Source organism: Pseudonaja textilis, chromosome 1 (genome assembly GCF_049901715.1).
Source record: "Pseudonaja textilis isolate UNSWEBS1 chromosome 1, rPseTex1.2, whole genome shotgun sequence".
In the NCBI taxonomy this organism is placed as follows: Eukaryota; Metazoa; Chordata; class Lepidosauria; order Squamata; family Elapidae; genus Pseudonaja; species Pseudonaja textilis.
Genome location: NC_141990.1, coordinates 28,424,504 through 28,446,180, shown reverse-complemented (window position 1 = coordinate 28,446,180; position 21,677 = coordinate 28,424,504). Strand labels below are relative to the sequence as shown.

General features: G+C 40.5%; 1 protein-coding gene across 3 annotated transcripts in view; it reads left to right on the top strand.

Moving 5' to 3' along the window:
* Positions 1 to 1,714: 1,714 nt before the first annotated feature.
* Positions 1,715 to 21,677, top strand: part of FAM167A (family with sequence similarity 167 member A) — a 31,073-nt gene continuing 11,110 nt past the window's right edge. For 2 of the 3 annotated variants that reach the window (XM_087930089.1, XM_026715964.2), the window contains exon 1: positions 1,715 to 1,922. The gene's annotated coding sequence lies outside the window, so the exon portion shown is untranslated. The remainder of the gene's footprint in view (positions 1,923 to 21,677) is intronic. The other variant, XM_026715963.2, reaches the window with a different exon arrangement.

Sequence of the window (21,677 nt, the reverse complement as noted above, 5' to 3'; positions counted from 1 at the left end):
ATCCTGGAGTTTATTTTTTTGTCCAAAGACCCATCACTCAAGATGAAGCTTCCCAAGTAGTTGAAGTTGCTTTACATTTGTCATCCAGGTATTTTCAATCATGATTTTTGGATTTTAGGCATGGTATTTTGCATGGGCCGGTGAAGTATTTTTGTCTTCTTCAGGCTGACTAATGAATTGAATGGGTTCACAACCAGAGGTTCTGACCAATTCAGCAGGTTCTGACCACTTCTGGAAAACCAGTAGTAGAAATTTTGAGTAGTTTTGAGAACCAGGAAATACCACCTCTGACTGGCCCTGCCCCCATTTATTCTCTGCCTCCCGAATCCCAGCTGATCAGCTGGGTCTTCTTTTGTTGCCCTGCACAGGAGAATGGAGCTGGAAAGCAGGTAGTGGGGTGGGGAGGAAATGGGATTTTGCAGTATCCTTCCCCCAGAATGGGGTGGGTATGGAGATTTTACAGTATCCTTCCCCTGCTACGCCCACCAAGCCACGACCACAGAACCGGTAGTAAAAAAATTTGAATCCCACCATTGTTCACAACCCTGTTTTACCCATTGTAAATAAAAAATGTAACTGATGCATCACTGTTGCAAAGGACCTTTGCTGTCATTCCATCATGAAATAGTTGAATCAACTCCATGAATTTCCTTGGGCACCCATAACATCTCAGGATAGCCCTGCTCTCTTAGCAGAAGAGACCTGAATCCAGTGGCATGGAGAAGAAACATTACAGCTGGAGACTATTCCTGTAGCAGTGGATGATCGGGAAGTCTGCGTATCTTACCATGCTCTTAGTGCTCCACGAAGCCTGCTGGGCCTGACTTCTTGACTGTTAAGACTGTTGATCAATCTCCTCCACTCAATCTGCCAGGCCCTGACTTCACATACTGAGACCTCACCACAGATAGAAGACCCATCAGCTATCTATCTGGTTTGGCGCACCTGCCGAGATGGTTTACTGGGATGTGGCTGCTACACATGTTACAGCTATTTGGGGCTACAGGTGTTTGCTGAATGCCAGGTGGGGATGAAAAGCAAACAAGCAGCCCTTAAAAGGGCACTGCAGGCCCTAAACCAGAGGTGCTACCTCTCCCAAAATATCCCATACATTAAACGCCAGTTTGTGAACTGCCTATCTTTTCATGCAAAATGTGACTGATAACCTATATGTTAGCTTGTTGGGAGCATTTGCACATATTTTTTAGCATATCTTTAACCCAAAGTGGAAATACTATCCCAGTTTCAAAACTGTTAAAAGAACAGCTATGGTATTACAAATTTAATGAATTTAACTACAGCATCCAAAAACCAAATATCTCTTGTGTATGACTGCGGAAGAGCTGAACCGAACATTGACATGGAAATTCAAACGTGACAGTCTACTGTATTTATTCAAATAGTGTTGGAGGTATGCAGACTGTCCAGGGAGAACTTTTTCTGCTTTTTGACACCTGAAAGTTCATTTGTGAGAAGCAAAATCAAATCTGGCAGGGTTTAGGACCCAGCCTTACTCAAAGCATCTTCTTTTTCAGGTCTTTTCAGGGTGATGTCTTAGTGGGAGGTAGCATCCAGGACTAGCTGACTGGCATGAATGAGAGAAGAGACAGACAGTAATTCTAGAGTGAAAAGCCTGAAACTGGAATAGTACTGTGGTATCTAAGCAACCAGCTTGACGCAATCACATATATACTCATGAAGGGGGAGAGAGAAGTCCCTTTGAAAAAAAAAAGCACACACATTTTTCAAAGCTGAGGCAGACACAGATTGTGAAGGTGGAGAGGAAGACGAGGAGGTAAAATAGGACCACAGCTGCAGCTGGGCAGAGATTCATGTTGGAAAAGAACAAGATGCAGACCAAGATATGAGGACGTGACTCTCAGATTTTAATGGGGAAAACCCTCTCTGCCCCAGAAAACCTGGTGAGTTCCCTTTATTTTATCCCATTTACTCACAAAGAAAGTGGCAAATCAAGAGCTTTCTATGAAAGCTGCTAGCACTGAGTCTAAGAGTGTTCATACACAGTCATGCCTACTCCAGGGTTCTTCTTCCCAGGTGGAGATTTTGGCATTTCTGCATCATGTTGAGGTGGGCAAATCACCATGTTTTATTATAGCAAAGCTGCAATTTTAAGGACAGCTCTAAAAGTTCCATTTAATAGCGCACATTGCATTTCCACAAATCAGGGTGGAGAGCTCTTTATCTTAGACAGGGTTTCTTTTCTCCTGTCTTGGTCCATTTTTTGTGTTATATTATTAGTTTTCCAATAAATAATATTCTTTGGATAATGTGAAACTAAAAATAAAAATATATGAGCAACAATAATAAATTGCTGAAAATGGAATGCAAACTATATTGAAGGGAGAGAATGCTGGAAACACCTTCTATTAAATAGAAACTCTCATCATTGCCCAGATAGTAAGGTGGGGCAAAGGATATTTGTGAGAAGCACAATAGCACTTTTGAGTCCCCAAAAAAGCTTTGAAGAGTGTGTGGTGAATAAGATTTTTTTAAGATTGAAAACTGAGTGCTTTCATAAGGATGATAGGTTTCATTAAAAGGACAATGGAAAATGAGATAAGATTAAATACAATTCAGTTCTAGGGTATTTTAATTGAGGAGTGTCCTTTGGGAAAAATAGATGCTTTTAATGGGGTGTCAGGCTGATTTCACAGGGTGGGGGCTCTTCATTCCTTGAGCCACAAATGTTATTATGTAAGGAACTCATAGTTCAACTTACTGAAGTATCTTTCAGAGGTATCTCTATGGATGGCTCCTAGCCCTAACATTGAAAAGGCATTCTTCAGCTCTTTTCTCTCTGTCTTTCTCTCCCTCTTTCTTTGCATTTATACCCCACCTTTATTTCAAGCGTACAAGATGGCGTGAATGGAGAGTCTTCCTTCACTTTATTTCTACAACTGCTCTCTGAAGTACATTGTTGGTATGGGTGTGGATATCAAAATAGAAAGGAGATGGTGAAAAAGAGGAATCCCCAACAGAAATATTTATTCTGAAATGGCAAATAAAAGCATCTCCTGAAAGCTTCTCGAGTCTATGCTCCTATCATGAAATCCAGGAACAGCTCTGGAAAAACAAACCTGTAGCTGCAGGTGTGTGACAAGTAATTATTATTAAGACGGTGAGGGTTTTGATATATATTATGCATGGTTGAATGGGGTAGTAAGAAATATTTAAGGACAGTTCCATCCCTGATGTAAACTCACCGTTTTGTTAAGTTAGACTTCACCTCATTTTGTAAAGGCTTTTCTTGAAATAAACATTCTCATTTCTCAAGTTCTCATCCCTTTGCATTCCCCAGCCATCTCCACTTGTTTGCATTTACTTCCTGTTAAAATAAATAACAAGAATATCTCATGAAAGGAACTTCAATAGCAACAGATGATTGTAATCTCAGCATGATAGAAAATTGGTCTGATCTCCTTCCCCTTGTCCTCCCCTGATGGACAAGAAAGAAAGCAGGAAAATGAAATGAACTGAACTGAAGCAGAGGTTTTCTGGTAACACCTATATGACGTAAATTGGCCCAATGGTAAAGTGATCAGATTTTGCTTGCTTTGTCTCTATTGTACTTCTTTTTAAAAATGTGTTGCACGATTAATCAAAGTTAGTCAATTATAAAAAATAATTATTATTTGACTACAATATTTGGAGAGTCATACTAAATGAAAGCTTTTTTTGTTGGTGAGGATGGTGCAAACATCTTATCTTTAATAGGTGTGTATACACATGCATTCATGTGCATTCATAAAAGTAAATATTCTCTCCCTAAATGGTATTTTGAAAAGGTAGAGTTACTCTGTTTTTTCACAATATATGGTCTGTGTCCACTGGGGATATGAGAGAACCTTGTTGCCCATTCTCAATCACTCTGTTCCTGTATCCAAATGGTGAGCTGAAAACATGAATAGGTTTTATAACAAAATATAGTAGTACAAACAACAAATCTGAGTCTGTTTGTTCCAGCCATGCTTACGTGCAAAAACTTTTGAAGAATGTTTCAAGGGTCCCTTTTTGTTCTCATCTGTATCTTGGAACTTAGACATTCTTATAATTCTAACACCCCTGAAGGGCACCAGTGTAGACAAGGCAATTCTAGAGTGAGTACTAAACCATTTAAGGCAGGGGTGTCAAACTCAAGGCCCATGGCCTGGATCCGGCTCATGGGGCTGGCCTGGAAATAGCAAAGGACCAGCCTGCAGTGCCTCTGGCAGACAAAATGAGGTGGAGGGGGGCTGCGCATGGCCCCTGCATGGCCCATTTTTTACTTGGACACTGCCGGCCAAAACGGGGCATGGGTCTCCCACATGCGACCACTGCGTGGCCCATTTATGGCCTGGATGGCCTTATGCAACACTTTGCCAGCCAAAATGGGATGCAGGGGAGTGGCGTTTTTGGCCTGCAAATTGTTGTAGAAGGCCATGCAAGCCAAAAAGGTCCCCCATGCCTCATTTTGGCTGGCAAAATGCTGCAGGAGGCATCCATCCCATCTCTCCCTCCCTTTGAGTCACCATAAAGTACTTTCAAAAGTCTTCATTTAAATTACCATATATATTAATAGATAAGCCCAGAATTTTAGGTTGTAAAATAATTTCCAAAAATTGGGTTCAGGTTACCTGTGGATACACTTTTCCATGAGTATATACAGTAAGGTAAAGGTTCCCCTTGCACATACATGCTAGTCGTTTCCGGCTTTAGGGAGTGGTGTTCATCTCCGTTACAAAGTCAAAGAGCCAGCACTGTCTGAAGAGGTCATGTGGCTGGCATGACTAAATGCCAAAGGTGCATGGAACACTGTTACCTTCCCACCAAAATATTCCCTATTTTTCTACTTGCATTTTTACATGCTTTCAAACTGCAATGTTGGCAGAAGCTGGGACAAGTAACAGGAGCTCACTCCATTATGCAGTGCTAGGGATTTGAACCACCGAACTGCCGACCACCTCCTCCTCAATATTTTTTATTGGATAAATTGATGATACAGTTATTGCTTTGTCCAAAGAAGATTGTCTATTTCAGTATCTGTAATAAAAAAATAATACTTCTTGGAAAGGTTTCTGGCTGGGTTACTGGTGAGTCACAATATACAACAGGGACTACTGAGCAATGGACTCACTCACTACAAGGCAGCTTCATGTGTTCTTCATGACCCAATACTTTTCTCCACTACAAGTGGAATCGATTTTTTAAGGTAGTTAAGGTTTTATTGGGGGTTACTGAGAAACTTTCCAAGGCTTTCATGTTTCCTTGGAAAATACAGTTAAATGGAACATTCTGGTTATAAGAAGACTGGGTGAAATAAAGGAAACAGCGATATTGGCTGTGTTTGGATGATGTCCTGAAGCCATAAAACCAAATCTCAGTGTAATAACCATATCCCCTTCATCAAACAGTCCCCAGATGGTGAGGTATGTCTGCCTGTTACACTAAAAATAACAAAAATCTGTCTGCATTTTTAAAGCTAACAAATGTCTAACTGTATAGTAGCCTATGGTAGCCTATGATGCACTACTTATATATTTATTTCCCACATTTATTATTTTCAGAAATAACTCAAGACGGCAAAGATACCTAATATACTACTTCTTCCTCCTATTTCCCCCACAGCAGCAATCTTGAGAGGTGGTTGGGCTGAAAGAGTGTGACTGGCCCCAAAATCCAGTTTTCATGCCTAAGGTGGAACTCATAGCTTTCTGGCTTCTATCCTGCTGCCTTAACCAATAAACCAAACTGACTCTTATGAATAACTATGACTTATGAATAGTAATAGCAGCAGTATTAGTATTTGTAGCCCATCTTTCCTTTAACACAATTCAGAGACAGTTCCGGTGTTTACCCCTCTCATTCCCCCCGCCCCCCCGTTTTCCTCAGAACAACCACATCTTCCTGAACCAGAGTGAGAGATTGACTCTGTCACTCTATTCTCCCTCAATAAGTTACTTGGCAGTGAAGAGTTGGATGTGAATTTCATTAGTTTCAGTGCTTTCCCCACCATAAACATTGCTGGGTTTCGGGGTGGGGGTGGGGAGGAATAGCAATTTTGGACCATAAACCATGCATGTATGAGTAAATTTAAAAAACAATGACTGCCTGCAGGTCAAAAATAAAGTAAAAGCCAGGTTAGATTTCTTCATTGTAAGCAAAATGTACACACATTTACTATTCACTGGAATAAGTTTCTATATTTATATATTCCCTTGTGAGCTTTTGTCCATATATCTATTTCTGTGAGAAAGAGTTTATAGATGTTTCAGTACAAAGATTTGAGCTGAAAAAAGCCAGTCATCAATTTTTCAACCATTATTCGTAAAGTGCAGAAGCTCTACTATTTGGCCTTGAATTCATTGTAAATAAATGAATTTCTCCTTCTCTCATTGATAGCTTTTTTCAAATATTCAGCACAAATTCAGTACAAATTGCCTATTCACCAAATAGTGGGGACATTTTTTATTTCAAGTTCAATTTGTAGCAATAGATAATATGTAGTAGCACATCTGATTATTTTCATGCAACTGTGTTTAGAATCTATATAGTGATATGAAACAGTCTCAGATATTGTATTAACATAAACAATGCTTGATGGATGGCATATTCCTGTAGGTTACTTAATCATAACTCTTACAGTGAAGGTGTTGGTCTAGAAACCAGGAGACTATGAGATCTAGTTCCTCCTGAGGCATGAAAGCTGCATGGGTGACCTTGAGCCAGTCATTCTTTCTCAACCCTCTTTGGAGGGTTGCTGTTATGGGGGAAATAGGAGGAGGAAGGAGTATAGTAGGCATGTTTGCAGTATTGAATTATTTCTGAAAATAATAAAGATGGGAAATAAATATATAAATAGTGCAAATTACCAGCAGGGTATATGATCTGAAATTTATACTAAAACTGTGATTACCTGGGGTGTGGCACGAAGGCAACACAGTCAGATAAACAGTAGGAGTCCCTTTATTAGCTCCAACTTTGCCCCCAATGGTTACCTTCTGGCTGGAGAAAAACGCTCCCAGGAACAGCCTTTGGCTGCAGAGAATAAAGTCCAAAATGTGGTCAACAAAAACTGTAACTATAAGTCCAATCAAGGCAAAATGAGGCAATTATTCTGACAGGGCAGGAGCAAGAATTCCAGATGTGAAGGCATGGCAATACCTCAACATGGTTGGGAAGATGCCAGGAACACAGAGAAGCAAAGTCAACACAAAATAAAGTCATGTTTGCTCCCAACAGCTGCTGCATTCAGCGTGCATTTCTTTTAAACTCTTATTCCCAGCTGTGGCTAATGAAGGGAATTAGGGCTCTTTCCTCCCCTGTAAGCCACACAACCCATGTTGCTCTCTTCTCCATTCCTTCCTGTGTGCCCTAGGATGAAGAGGGGGTGGGACTGGGTCTTCCTCTGAACTCCCTCTACCTTCTTGTACCTCTTCCCTGCTCTGCCCTTGTCCCAGAGTTCAAAAACAGAAATGGCTCATTGGCCCCACGCTTCTGCAGGGTCATTTGCAAAATGAAAAAGCACTACACAATCTAAAACCATCTCTATCTATTGGACCGGACGGAATATGTGTCTACTTCTTTAAAAAGCTATCTACTGCTATAGCCAAACCTCTAAGCATAATCTTTGAAAAATCTTTCAGGACCAGCTCCTTGCCAAAACTATGGTCACAGGCCACGGTCATCCCCATCTTCAAAAAGGGAGACCCCAACCTAGTTGAAAATTACAGACCAATCTCTTTATGCTGCGTCACCTGTAAAGTCATGGAATCACTTATTATCCATTATCCTCCACTTAGAGACCTACTCTCTAATAAACAATTTGGTTTCAGAAAAAAACTATCATGTAATCTGCAACTCTTACACTGCAAAAACATAGAGACTACATAACTCGATCAGGGCAAAGCAATGGATGCAATCTTCATAGACTTCTGCAAAGCCTTTGATTCAATGGTACACGACAAACTACTCCTAAAACTAAAATCTTATGGTATCTCTGGACACCTGCATAACTGGATAGATGCATTCCTATCAAACAGACAACAAATGGTCAAAATTCGGAGTGTCCTATCAAATTCTGTACCTGTCAACAATGGTGTCCCCCAAGGCAGTGTTCTAGGACCAACTCTCTTCATACTCTACATAAATGACCTCTGTGATCATATTAAGAGCAACTGCGTTCTCTTTGCTGATGATGTAAAGCTATTCAACACTACAGACAATACTGCTACCCTTCAAAAAGACCTTGACTATGTATCAGAATGGTCAAACAAATGGCAATTTCAAATCTCAACAAATCTCTGTCTTACATATTGGCAAAAAAAATCAGAAAATAAAATACAAGCTGAATAGTCAAGACCTTGTTGATGATCCAAACTCTGTCAATTGAATTGCTAACTAGAGCATATAAAACATTTGCTAGACCAATACTTGAATACAACTCATCAGTCTGGAACCCACATTATGTATCTGATATTAACACAATTGAGTTTGTCCAGAAATATTTCCCAAGAAGAGTTCTCCACTCCTCTACTTGTTGCAGAATACCTTATGCACCAGACTTGAAATTCTAGACCTAGAAAACCTAGAACTACACCACCTTCCGTCCGATCTTAGTATAGTATATAAAATCATACATTGCAATGTCCTACCTGTCAATGACTACTTCAGCTTCAACCATAACAACACAAGAGCACACAATAATACAAACTCAAGGTTAACCGCACCAAACTTGATTGCAGGAAATACGACTTCAGCAACAGAGTGGTCAATGTCTGGAATACTCTACCTGACTCTGTGGTTTCTTCCCCAAATCCTAAAAACTTTAATCTTAGACTTTCAACTATTGACCTCACCCCTTTCCTAAGAGATCTGTAGAGGGCATGCATAAGCACACCAATGTGCCTACCATCCCTGTCCTATTGTTTCTTTTTATTTTTCTTATATGTATCTATTTCATGTATTCATAATTATGTTTATACTTATACCTATTATATTGTAAGCGATAGACAAATCAAATCAAATCAATCAATCAATCAATAATAAATAAAGTTTCCTCCACAGCCAATGGAACCACACTCCCACTCCCTGCCAGCTGTTCGTCTTCCTCCTCAGATTCAGACTCTGACAGGGGCATGACAAAAACATTTTTGTTATTTTTAAGCGCAAACACACCTCACCATCTGGGAACTGTTTGGGAGAGTGGGGTACCTTTACACAACATACTACGCTGAGATTTGGATTTATGGCTTTAGGACATCATCCAAACACAGTTGTGGGGTATGTGACATGCAGTAGGGTTTACATGTTTCCCATCTGATAATATTAAGTGGCAGCAAATGAAACAAAATAGTTTTAACAGAACCAAAACAATATGCAATATTAACTTTAAAATGAAATTTCATATTAAAAACTGGATGTTACCTTTAAAATATTGCATTTAAGGTTCCTAACAAGTAAACTAGCTTGCAATTTTGCTGCAAATAATGACTGATTTGTCCTTTTGAATTAAAGTGTGTGTGAGTGTATGAGTGTATGCATGGCGAGAGAGATTTGATATCACTGCATTGTAAGCCACTCTTTTCCCAATCTTTGCATCTATGTATTTACTTCCTTTTGTAAGGTAGAGAAAGTGGCAACCGACCGCAATTGGAGCTCCTCCCAGGATACTTATGTACCTCTCCTTGCTACTTCAAACTTCTCAAAATTCCAGTATTTGGGAGGCATTTGCCCTTAGCCCCTTAAGACCTCCTTCCCTATAGAAACTGATTGGTGTGAGCAAATAAACTGCATTCTTCTTTTCTCTTAGTGTACCTTTGGTCCACTTTCCTTATCTTGCTTTATAACTCTCTCCTTGGATAAACTTTGAATAGCAAATACTTCAAGAGAGGAATCTTTGTCTTCATTGTTGCTCTACAAACCATTTCTACACCAAGAATATTAGGTGCATACAAAATGAACGTATGAAGAATGTGTGTGCTTTGATTAGCTTAAAATTGGCAGCCAAGCTGTAGAGAAAAAAAGCTGTTCCTTCTAACATCCCTTGTGGACTTGCTACATGGGGTGTCAGCTTCCTTTTTCTCACAAGGAGTTTTTTTTCCCCTAATAGTTCTCTTCCAGCAGCCGAGAAATCAGGAGCTCCTGAGATATGGCAGCCAAGGGGTTATAAAGATGATCCCCAGAGGGGAAGATGTCTCTTCCCTCCATCATCTATCAATGACAAAAGGAGAGGAAACATGAGAATTTTAGCGTATCAGTAAATAGGCACATCATACATAAAAAGCAAAGATTCCCAATACCTCCCATCAGCCATCTGTGCCACATGTTTCTGCCCAATTTGCTACTGAATAGTTGCCCATCTCTATTCTTGTAGGCGTCTCAAACAGGATTACACAGCATTAGCATAGTTTCAGGCATTTCTCACAATGTGCCAAACCTTGTTAGGATGTGATGGGAACTTTTAAATGGTAAGGTCATGACACAGATTGGAAGAATTCCAGATTTTATTTTTAATTTTATTTCTTATATATTTTATTTTACATTGTGGTTGGCCAACCAGACAAGCAGGGGTTTAAACTGGATTTGGCATTTTCCCCAAGTTCTTCCCAAGGACCTGGGATCGTCAGATGTTGTTTTTTTGATTGTGTTAAAGGTGTTGTCACGTGATGTAAGCTGTTCCAAGTAAAGCTGCCTTTTGTAATTGACTGATGGTGATTTTATCAATGCCAGTGGTGTTCAAGTGATGCTCCAGGCACTTTTTTTTCAATGCAGTTGTAACTTTGAACCCTTGTTAAACAAATAGTTGTAAGTCAGGGACTACCTGTATATGCATATACATGCATGCATGCATTTCTTTCAACTCAAAGTGGTGAACATACCAAATACTCTTGTCTCCTGTTTTCTGCATGACAACTCTGTTAAGTGGGTTGGACTGAGAGAAGTAAGTAGACCAAAGTCACCCAGTCAGCCTTCTTGCCTAAGGGAAGTCTAGGACAGGGGTCTCCAACCTTGGTAACTTTAAGCCTGGAGGAATTCTGGGAATTGAAGACCTCCAGGCTTAAAATTACCAAGGTTGGAGACCCCTGGTCTAGGACTCTCTGACTTTTGATTTCTAAGCCAGCCCCTTAATCACTACACCAAACGGTCTACAATAAAAGAGTGACTCACAGCAATATTGGAAGGGGACCAGTTATCCCAGACAGGACCATGTAAAGGTGATGTTGGTCTTAGTAAATGATGATTGTATATAGATACTAAATTAATCTCCCCCCAGATAGCACTGTCAGTTATCACGTAATGTAACTTGTAGCCCAAGACATATATGGTCACTAGATTAGGATGTGCAGCCTCAGTGTTATATATATTTGTTTATTAGTATTTTTAAGAAACATTATCTTGGAAAATAGAAATCTGACTCAAATGCATTTTCCATGCTACAAAAATCCTTTTTTTAAAAAAAACTATCTCCCAGTCTTGTTTTATATGGTATCTCCCTCTGTTTTCAGAATATTGCAGAATGAAGGGGAAAGAGAACAATCTCTTTGCCCATTACCAGGTCTTATGATTTCATAATACTTCTTTCCCCTCTAATCTCTAAAGCAATATTGATAACTATTAAGTTACCTACCATGTTTCTCGTAAAATAAGGCCAGGTCTTATTTTTTTTTGAGCCCCCCAAAAACGGCTAGGACATCTTTTCGGGGGTGACTTAATTTCTTCCCCCACACACACCTACACCTAGAGTGCCCCATGCGCACTCACCTCTCCAAGAGGCTGCCACTGGAAGTTTCCCAAAGGTAGAGTCACCAGCCGCTTCTATCGGCTGGTAGAAGCGGCCTCGGGGCAAGCACCCACGTGCACTCACCTCGCCACGAAGCTGTTTCTATCAGCCAATGGGAGCTCCCCAAAGGCAGAGTCACCAGCCGCTTTGGGGTGAGGTGTGGCTGCCCACAGGGTGCTCCTGAGAGGAGCACCCCACGCACACTCTCCTCGAGGCCATTTCTATCGGCCGATGGAAGCTCCCAAAAGGCAGAGTCACCAGCCGCTTCCATCGGCCAATAGAAATGGCTTCATGGTGAGGGGAGTGCACATGGGAGAGCGGCTGCAAACTTTTCTTAGCGGAAGGGAAGCAAGCTGAGTTTCTCTCTCTCTCTCTCTCTCTCTCTCTCTCTCTCTCTCTCTCACACACACACACACACACACACACACACACACACCACCCCTACTAGCCCTCATCCCTGAACCAGGTCAGACAAGCCCTTCTGGTGAGGGAAGGTCTCAGCATCTGTGGGGTTCCCACTGCTGCCCTCCCCTCCCCAGGCCAGACCTTTTCCAGGCACCCTGCCAAAGTCCCAGGGCAGCCAACCTCCCTTTACCTGCTGCCGCTGCTGGTTTGAGGAGTGGGGGGGGGGACGCCAGGGAGGGAAGAGGAGGCAGCAGAGCTCAGCTACCCTTAGAAGGGAGATCGGGCAGGCTCCTGAAAGGAGACGTGGGAGCGGTCCTTGTAGGAATGCGGCAGGGAAGCGGGATGAGTGTGAAAGGGTCGCCGCCGTGACACAGGAGGGCGGGAGGGAGCTGGAGTGAAGAAGGGCAGGAGAGAAGCTAAACCGTCCTTTCTATTGCTCTGGTGAGGGCCGAATATTTGCAGGGGCTGGTTGGAAAGGCCTAATTTTAGTATGAACCTTGAGTCATGGTGGGGGGAGCTGAACGGCGAAGGCACTCTGCACATGATCCGAGGCAATCCTGCCACAGCTCGCGGGTGGTGTTGCTAACAGTTGGGGGGAGTCTGATAAGTTCAGCAACACCTCCATCTCTCTCTCTCTCTCTCTCTCTGAGCACCTGAAAGAGCTCCCGTCATTAACCGATTAACCAACGCCAGCCTCAGAATACCTTATTTCGGCATAATTCGGGATGAGAGAGGAGCTGTAAAACCAGGGACTTGGTGATGAGGTGCAGGCTCTTTTTTTTTTTTTTTGATTGAGTTCAATCACGAGACATTTCCTGATTTCATCGGATGTCGGAGTTGTTCAGAAGAACTTTTGGAAAACTTGTGGGTTTAACTTTGAGAAGCAATGAGTTTGGTCCTCTCAAATGGCGGAGGTTCAGGATGGTCTTTGGAGACCTCCCCTCTCTTTTAGCTGAGGGAGACCTGGGCGATTTTAGGCTAAAAGCTGCCCTGGAGAGATTGATCAGAGAATGGGCAAGAAAGCAAAACAAGAATACATTTGGGCTAAGGCGTTTTCTCCCATTCCCTCTGTTGCAATCTCACAATTTTAATCCAGACACAGATACGCATGTGCTTTCTCTCCTGCCCCGCTGGTAGATTCAAAGACAACTAATGCGAGCTCCCCTCACTAGGCCATTTCTATCGGCCGATGGAAGCTCCCCAAAGGCAGAGTCGGCAGCCGCTCCTACTGGCTGATAGAAGCAGCTGGTCACTCTGCCTTTGGGGAGCTTCTATCGGCTGATGTTCAATCGATAGTAGATCAGGGTATTCTAGCCTAGGCTACCTGCATGGCGCTCCTAAAGGCAAGTTTTCTCCCCCCCCTTCCTTTCCCATTTCTCTTCACCTCATGTAGTTCTAAAGAATGATGTGAGAAATGGCGGGGAAATGTATGGTTTAAATAGGCCTAAATTTTGGGGGTGGGGCTTAATTTCACCTCATGCCTAGAAATCATGCTGGGCCTTCCTATTGGTAGAGGCCGTATTGTTGGAGAAACACGGTAGTAAAATGGCCTTTCATCTGTGGTTTTGTTATCCACAGCATAGTCTAAACACCATATTGGGGCTGGGGAATTCTGGGAGTTGAAATCCACATATTGAGAAGCACTGGACTAAAGTCATTCTTTGTCAGCAAACAAACAAGGAAAATAAGAAAGAATTCAGTATATTTCATGAACGATGTATCTGAAATATGGGTTTGTACCTATTTAATCAAATCAATACTAATTTAAGTCTCAGTCAACTTTCTCAACCCAGGTCAAATCTTCTTTCTTAGTCTATCATTCAGTGCTTTTCCAGGAAAGTGGGGAGGAGTTGCTTCAGTGGTGGGATTCATATTTTTTACTACCGGTTCTATGGGCATGGCTTGGTGGGCATGGCAGGGGAAAAATACTGTAAAATCTCCAGTCAGAGGTGGTATTTGTGGGTTCTCCAAACTACTCAACATTTCCGCTACCGGTTCTCCAGAACTGGTCAGAACCTGCTGAATACCACCTTTGGGTTGTTTATTTCCTTGGATTATATCCTGCTTTTCTTTTTCTGTGGAAAAATCTCAAACATAATACAAACCTGGCAAACAAACCAAAAGAAGCAGAAAATAATAACAACAGAGCAATATTAATGATAAAAACAGAACAATGAAAATGCAAATAACAAAATTCTGTTGAAATTCCTGTTTTCTGGAATATTCTCTCCTTGTGTCCCAATGTTCTTCAGGAAATTATTGAAGGAATTGTTCACCCAGGCCTTAGGGAAAGGTGGGTCTTGGAGACTATTTTTGCTTTGCTTTCTTTTTATACTTTTCTCTCTGGTCAGTAACATTTTTCTTTAAATTCGTTTTTTAATTGTAAGCAAAAAAGAGTAGTTTTGGAATTGGGTGTGTGGTCTATTGAGGTTGGGCAGCTAATACATTTAAACAAACAAATATAAACAACAACCTGATTACCTAGATCTCATTCCTCCTACCTATTCTTGTCATCCATGATGTGTGCAAACATACAGATAAAATATTACATTTTACAGAATTCAGCAATCCACCTTGTCATTCCTTTTGGATAATATCTCATTGTATAAGTAACCCTCGACTGACAACAGTTCATTTGGAGTTCCAATGGCACAGAAAAAAAAGTGACTTATGACCGTGTTTCACACTTACAACTGTTACAGCATCCCCATAGTCACATGATCAAAATTAAAGGTGCTTGGCAACTGACTCGTATTTATGACTGTTGCAGTGTACCGAAGTCATGTGATCACCTTTTGTGACCCTCTAACCCACAAAGTCAATGGGGAAACCAGATTTACTTAACAACTGAGTTACTGTTCTGACCCAGGCTTCATCAAATTTAATAAAACACAAACTTAATTTAAAAGTAAAACCTTTTTTAATGCAATGTTGGGAATTACTTGCACTCCCAGCCAAAACTCATTATATACAGTTCCTCCAGATAAGAGCACACTTTTCAGTGCTGTAGAATGCTGCCAAGAAACAGAAGTCCAATTAAGGCTAAACATAAATCAACCCAAAAACCTAGAAAAAACTGATCAGGGTACAGAGAGGACTCAGAGATTACTGAACTGCTTTGCTTCCTGCAAAGCTCTTCATCATTGAGGACTGCCTTTTATCCCTTATGGGAGGGGCAATCAACTCCCAGCCTTACTCCTGAGTCGCCCTTTCTGCCTCAGCTGCTCTTGCCTTCTAGCAGCTGTGTGCACACCCGCACTGGGAAGAGGCTCCCTGGAGTCCTCTGCTTCACTGCTGCCAGACTCCGAAGGCTCTGAAGGCAGCACCCCACTCTCAGATGGTTCTGACCCCATCCCTGCATTGGATGCAGGACCCTTGTGCAAGTCCTCTTCATACTCCCTGACTGGTTCCCTTTCGTCCTAAGTTGATGGCTACCTGTACTCAAAAGAGCAAGAAGAAATGCAAATGCATTCTGTATGGCAATGCAGGATGAAGTATAGCGTGGCTATTCTTCAGAAGTTCTAATCAACTCCCTTAAGGGGGAAGATTTCTCTAGGGTGGGGAAAGAAATTATCGCCATGGGACTTGGAACTATGCCAGTCACTATTTTTTTCTCCTTTTTTAGCCAGAGAACATTGTGAGATCTGCCAAACTGAGATCTGCCAACAGGAAATTCCATTATGTACTTCTAATCAACAGCTGAGGCAACCACACCTTGTAAATGTCTGCCCTTTATAGGTGTATTTCTCTGAATGTTTCCTTGTTAATGGATGCTTTTTCTTTTTAACTTTGTGTAAATAGCTAATTATTTAAGAAGAGATCCTTCAAGATATAAAGGAATGCCTCTTGCTTAAGTACAGACCCAAGCACCTTTCTAGGGAAATTTTATAAACAAAACCAACAGATGGTCTGGGAAATGTTACATGGAACAAAGCCATTAAAATCTCAAGTGACCTCAGGTTTCTATAGAAAGACAATTAAGAATTGTATCTGCATAATTTACATATAATATTACCCTCCACTCTACTTAGTATAAGAGGGTGGAAGGTAAGTTGTATTTTCTACATCCTGTTTAGCTGCATGTTTATTTATTTACATCATTTATATACCTGAATCACCAGGCCTTAGAAGTTTTGTAGAAAATTAAATCTAAAAAACAGAGGGCACAAGAATAAATTGACTCAAGCTTTCATTACCTGTCATTAAAAGATTATTACAAATATTGTACCCCACAGAAACCTCAAGTCCAAAATAGGTGATAAAAAGGTACAAAAATCCTTCACTCATTTTAAAAATAATAAAAGGGTGCACATTTCAGGATCTCCTATGTTTTGCATGCAGTGTTATAGTACAAGTTTCATTTTCAGAAATGTGATTAATTGTGGTTGATTTTTGAAATCAGGGACAACCTGGCTCTGAATAGGTTCTGAACATGAACATGGCTTTTATGATTGGCTTGGGATCCTTAATAGGGCACCTTTCTGGAAAATGAAGTAAAGCTTTTGGGGCCAAATTATGAGCCAGAAGTATGTGGCAGCAGCCAAAAAACCCAATGCAATCCTAAGTTGCATTACTAGAGGGATACAATCAAGATCAAGTAATACAACTCTATAAATCCTTAGTAAGACCACACCTAGAGTACTGCATCCAGTTTTGGTCACCACGCTATAAAAAAGATGTTGAGACTCTAGAAAGAGTGCAGAGAAGAGCAATAAGGTGATTAGGGGATTGGAAACTAAAACATATGATGAACAGTTGCAGGAACTGGGCATGGCTAGTCTAGTGAAGAGAAGGACCAGGAGAGACATGATAGCAGTGTTCCAATATCCACAGAGAGGAAGGGGTCAAGCTATTTTCCAAGGCACCCGAAGGCCAGACAAAGAATAATGGATGGAAACTGATCAAGGAGAGATTCAACCAAGAAATAAGGAGAAATTTTCTGACAGTGAGAGCAATCAACCAATGGAACAGCTTTGCCTTCGGAAGTTGTGGGATCTTCATCACTGGAGGCTTTCAAGAAGAGATTGGACTGCCATTTGTCAGAAATGGTGTAGGGTCTCCTGCTTGGGCAGGGGGTTGGACTAGATGATCTACAAGATCGCTTCCAACTCTGATTATTTGTAATCTGTAACATCAGACTCTGAAATTTACTTTCAAATATATGAGGTCTTTGCTAGGGATACCTGTGGAGTCATCCAGCAGAATTCTTATTATGCTTTTCTGAAAAAAATAAAAATAAAGCTAGAAATAGTTTCTTCCATTAACACTGACATATAATAGTCAAGTTCAGACCACATTAGAAATATATTCATTCAATAAAATCAAATGATAAAATCCTTTTTATTGGTGGGCAGGTAGAATGAGAGTGAAAAGATTATTTCTTTAGAGACACAAAACTTCCTTTCACATAGGAAGCCATCAGCCAAAAATTATTGTAGTTTTAACTTTCTCCACGCACAACAGGTAGTCCTTGCTTAATGACTGCCCTGTTTAATAACAGCACTGAAAAAGTAACTTAATGACCGGTCCTCACATTTTTCAACCATTGTAGTCCTTGTGACCACAAGGTCACTATCTGCATGCTTTACAGCTGCTTCTAGTAAACAGAGTCGATGGAGAAGCGGGCAGTAAATTGCAAGTTGTGGTCACCTGATGTCTTGCTTAACAACTACAGCAGAAGTGAGGTTGTAAGTCTGTCATGGTCATGCAACGTTTTTCTTAATGACCACATCACTTAGTAATGGAGTTGCCAGTCCCAATTGCAGTCATTAAGTGAGGACTGCCTGTCTACATCTATAAGTGAGTGTTTAAATGAGAGAAACATTGAAAACTTTACAATGAAATTATCAGTCTCCGAATCTATCACATTATCCTTTTGAACTCTAGTATCCCTTGGATTTAAAGTTACTAGGTAAACCAAGGGTCTTCAAACTTGGCAAGTTTAAGACTTGTGGACTTCAACTCCCAGAATTCCTGAGCTAACATGACTAGAGGAGGAATTCTGGGAGTTGAAGTTCCCAAGTCTTAAAGCTGTCAAGTTTGAAGGCCCCGGAGGTAAACAATTAGAAAGCAGGATAAATGGTGGACATTAATTGTTTAGGAGGATAAATGGTGGACATTAATTAATAAAGGGGACATTAATTGTTTAACTTTCTCAGCATCTGCAACAAAAAATTCCAAGGAAAATCTGAAGAAGAATGTATTGACATCTATATAAATGTACAATTAACTTTTTTCCAGCATCAGAAAGACTGGTTTTTCAATTGTAGGAATGTGCTAGAGCCAGTTAGGCAAAAACTTCAGTATGTAACTGAGTAAGGCTTTGTCGGGAGGACTATAATCAACAAATTAAGGTCACAGAATGGAGCTTGTTAACTTTTCAGTTAGCACATTAGGAAAGCACTGCCCCACGGAGAAAAGCTGCATAGTAAGAGATACTTGAAAAGACTGACAGTGTTTAATTTTAAGAGTATGCCTGCTGTACAGACGACATGAGGAGAAAAAGGAGGACATGTCCTCCTTTTGCCAAATGCCTGGTAAATTTATAATGTATAATTATTTTGTTCCCAAATACAGATTGAAAATGTCATAGCAAAGCAAATAGGAGGTAATATGATTTTAACAAATGCTTTGGCCAAAGCAGTTTAATTTCCACAAATCAGCATGACAGGTGCCCTCAAACTGTCAACCAATTAACTTACCCAATGATGCCCACAGCATCTTTTTCTTGCTGCTTGCAAGATTCTTACCCTGCTAGGCATTATTTTTTAAGGTTCCTTAATTACCAAATAAATGACTAAATAAGAAGCGGGTGTTCTGCAAAGCCAAGCTTCTAGTATCATCTTGATTTATGGAAATACCTCGGGGCCCCACAGGCATTCTCTGAAAAGAAACATGGCAAGTCTTTCTTTAAAAATATATCAACCTACTGTACCTCCCCAAAGGAGGATTAGGGATTTATTTTTTTTTAATCACCATCATCAGCAACCACCACTTGGAGAACTAGAAGGCGTAGCAAGGAGTAACTTTACCAGTTTCTCATGAATAAATTTCTAAAGTGGAAACATTCTGTGAATGGGCATCTCCTACCTAGCATTTTGTGAAACCCTCACAACATGCTCTAAATTTCACCCCTTTCATATCTGATACTCAAAAATATTACCTGTCCCTTCCTTGACTGATCGATTGCTCGGTATGTAAATAGGCAAACCCTCTCGTAGCTAATGGATCTTCTGAGTCTGGTTGCCTGAATCTCTTGAAGAGAGTTCCGGCTGTCTTCATACATTCCTAAAAAAAATAAAAAATACAAGGCTGGATAGATCTCATTTACTACTATTTCAGAGAATAAATGAAGGAGAATGAGAGAAACATTTTCTCATTCTGCATGAACAACCATTTTTATTAGAAGAGCTGGTTGATTCATTCCCCTAGATTAAACAGATCTTCCTAATGTAAGGACAAAAGGGTCATTGTAACCATGGAGACAGATATCCTTGGGTCAAGGCTTGACATCAGCACTATTGTGGGTTTTGTTTTGTTTTATCCTGCCTTTATTATTTAAAAAAATAATTCCAAGAAGCCAATGCATCTAATATTCTTTCCTCCTCCTCTTTTCCGCACAACAACAACCCTGTGAGGTTTTGATGCAATGAATGGCCCAAATCTTTATTAAGGGAAAGTTTCAGAGATTTCCTGTTCATTTGCTTTTAGGTTGGGTTACAAATATCTAAAAGGACAAAGAAATATTTGTTCTTCTAGGAATCACAATAGCATAACTAAAAGGGTCTGGAAACATGTTCATGCAGGGAGAAAAGATTCTGGAAAACCATCAGGGAGAAGAAAGTTTTGACAGGTTACATTTCTGTGTGTATATTTACAGATGATCATTAAATTGTGCCAGCTCTTACTTGCATTTTAAGTGCTACAACCTCACCCTGTGGCTGAGTTTGCCCAAATCACTAGATTAAGTTAAAATGGCTGATTACTTTGCTGTTCAACATGTGATAACTAGGCCATTGTCTTAAACAAAAATAAGCTTTATTTCTTTTGGCAGAGCTTGTGAAGTAAAAGTAGCAGTTGTATATATTTTTTCTTCTGTTCAATTATGTTCAGTTCTCAGAGACTGTCTGAGCAAGTCCCTGATGTTTCCTGGCAAGGTCTTTCATAAGTAGTTTGCCATTGCCTCTTTCCTAGGGCTGAAAGTAAATGATTGATTCAAAGTCTGGCTTTGTGTCTAAAGTGAGACTAGAATTCACAGAATTCTGTTCCAGCCTGGCCTCTTAATCACTAAACTGTATTTTGTTAATTCCGGTTTTAAAGTTGTGTGAACCTAGCTAGTTCTGACAACCAGATTTCTACTTACAATATATGCTTTTCTATTCTCAGAAGAAATGAAACTTAGTTTTACAAAAATTTGTTCAGGAATTATATGAACCCCAATGACTACGAGGGGGACTCTAATGGCAGAGCACCTCTGCTAAAACTCATTTCACTTATTCAGTTAGCAGTTTATCATTTATTGTGGCCAAGTTTGGTTGTTTGAAGAGGATTTGGAAGCTCACATCAACTACAATAGAGGTAATCCTATTGTGAGACTCTAGAAAGAGTGCAGAGAAGAGCAACAAAGATGATTAGGGGACCGGAGGCTAAAACATATAAAGAACAGTTGCAGGAACTGGGTATGTCTAGGCTAATGAAAAGAAGGAGTAGGGGAGACATGATAGCAGTGTTCCAATATCTCAGGGCCTGCCACAAAGAAGAGGGAGTCAAGCTATCCCCCAAAACACCAGAGAGGGCAGAAAAAGAAGCAATGGGTGAAAACTAATCAAGGAGAGAAGCAACCTAGAACTAAGAAGAAATTTTCTGGCTGTTAGAACAATTAATCAGTGGAACAACTTGCCTCCAGAAGTTGTGAATGCTCCAACACTAGAAATTTTTAAGAAGAGATTGGATAATGATTTGTCTGAAATGCCATAAGGTTTCTTACAAAAGCAGGAGGTTGGACTAGAAGACTTCCAAGGTCCCTTCCAACTCTGTTATTCTATTCTATTCTAAAATTCCAGATAAATTTAACACTTTTCTCTGGAGTGAAAGCTGGAATGTTAAAGTATGAATATTTTAAAATATGAAAATAGCCTCCTAATATCTTTTTGTTGTAACTAAAAAGCAGCAACAGAAGCAGTGGTGGGTTTCAACATTTTTCACTATCAGTTCTGTGGGTATGGAATTGCTTGGTGGCATGGTGGACATGGTAGAGGAAGGATACTGTAAAATCTTCATTCCCTCCCCACCCCACTAACCTGCTTTCCAGCTCTGTTCTCCTATGCAGGGCAACAAAAGAAGACCCAGCCGATCAGCTGGGACTCGGGAGGCAGAGAATAGATGGGGGCAGGACCAGTCAAAGGTGGTATTTGCCAGTTCTCTGAACTACTCAAATTTTCCACTACCAATTCTCCAGAACTGATCAGAACCTGCTGAATACTATTTCTGAACA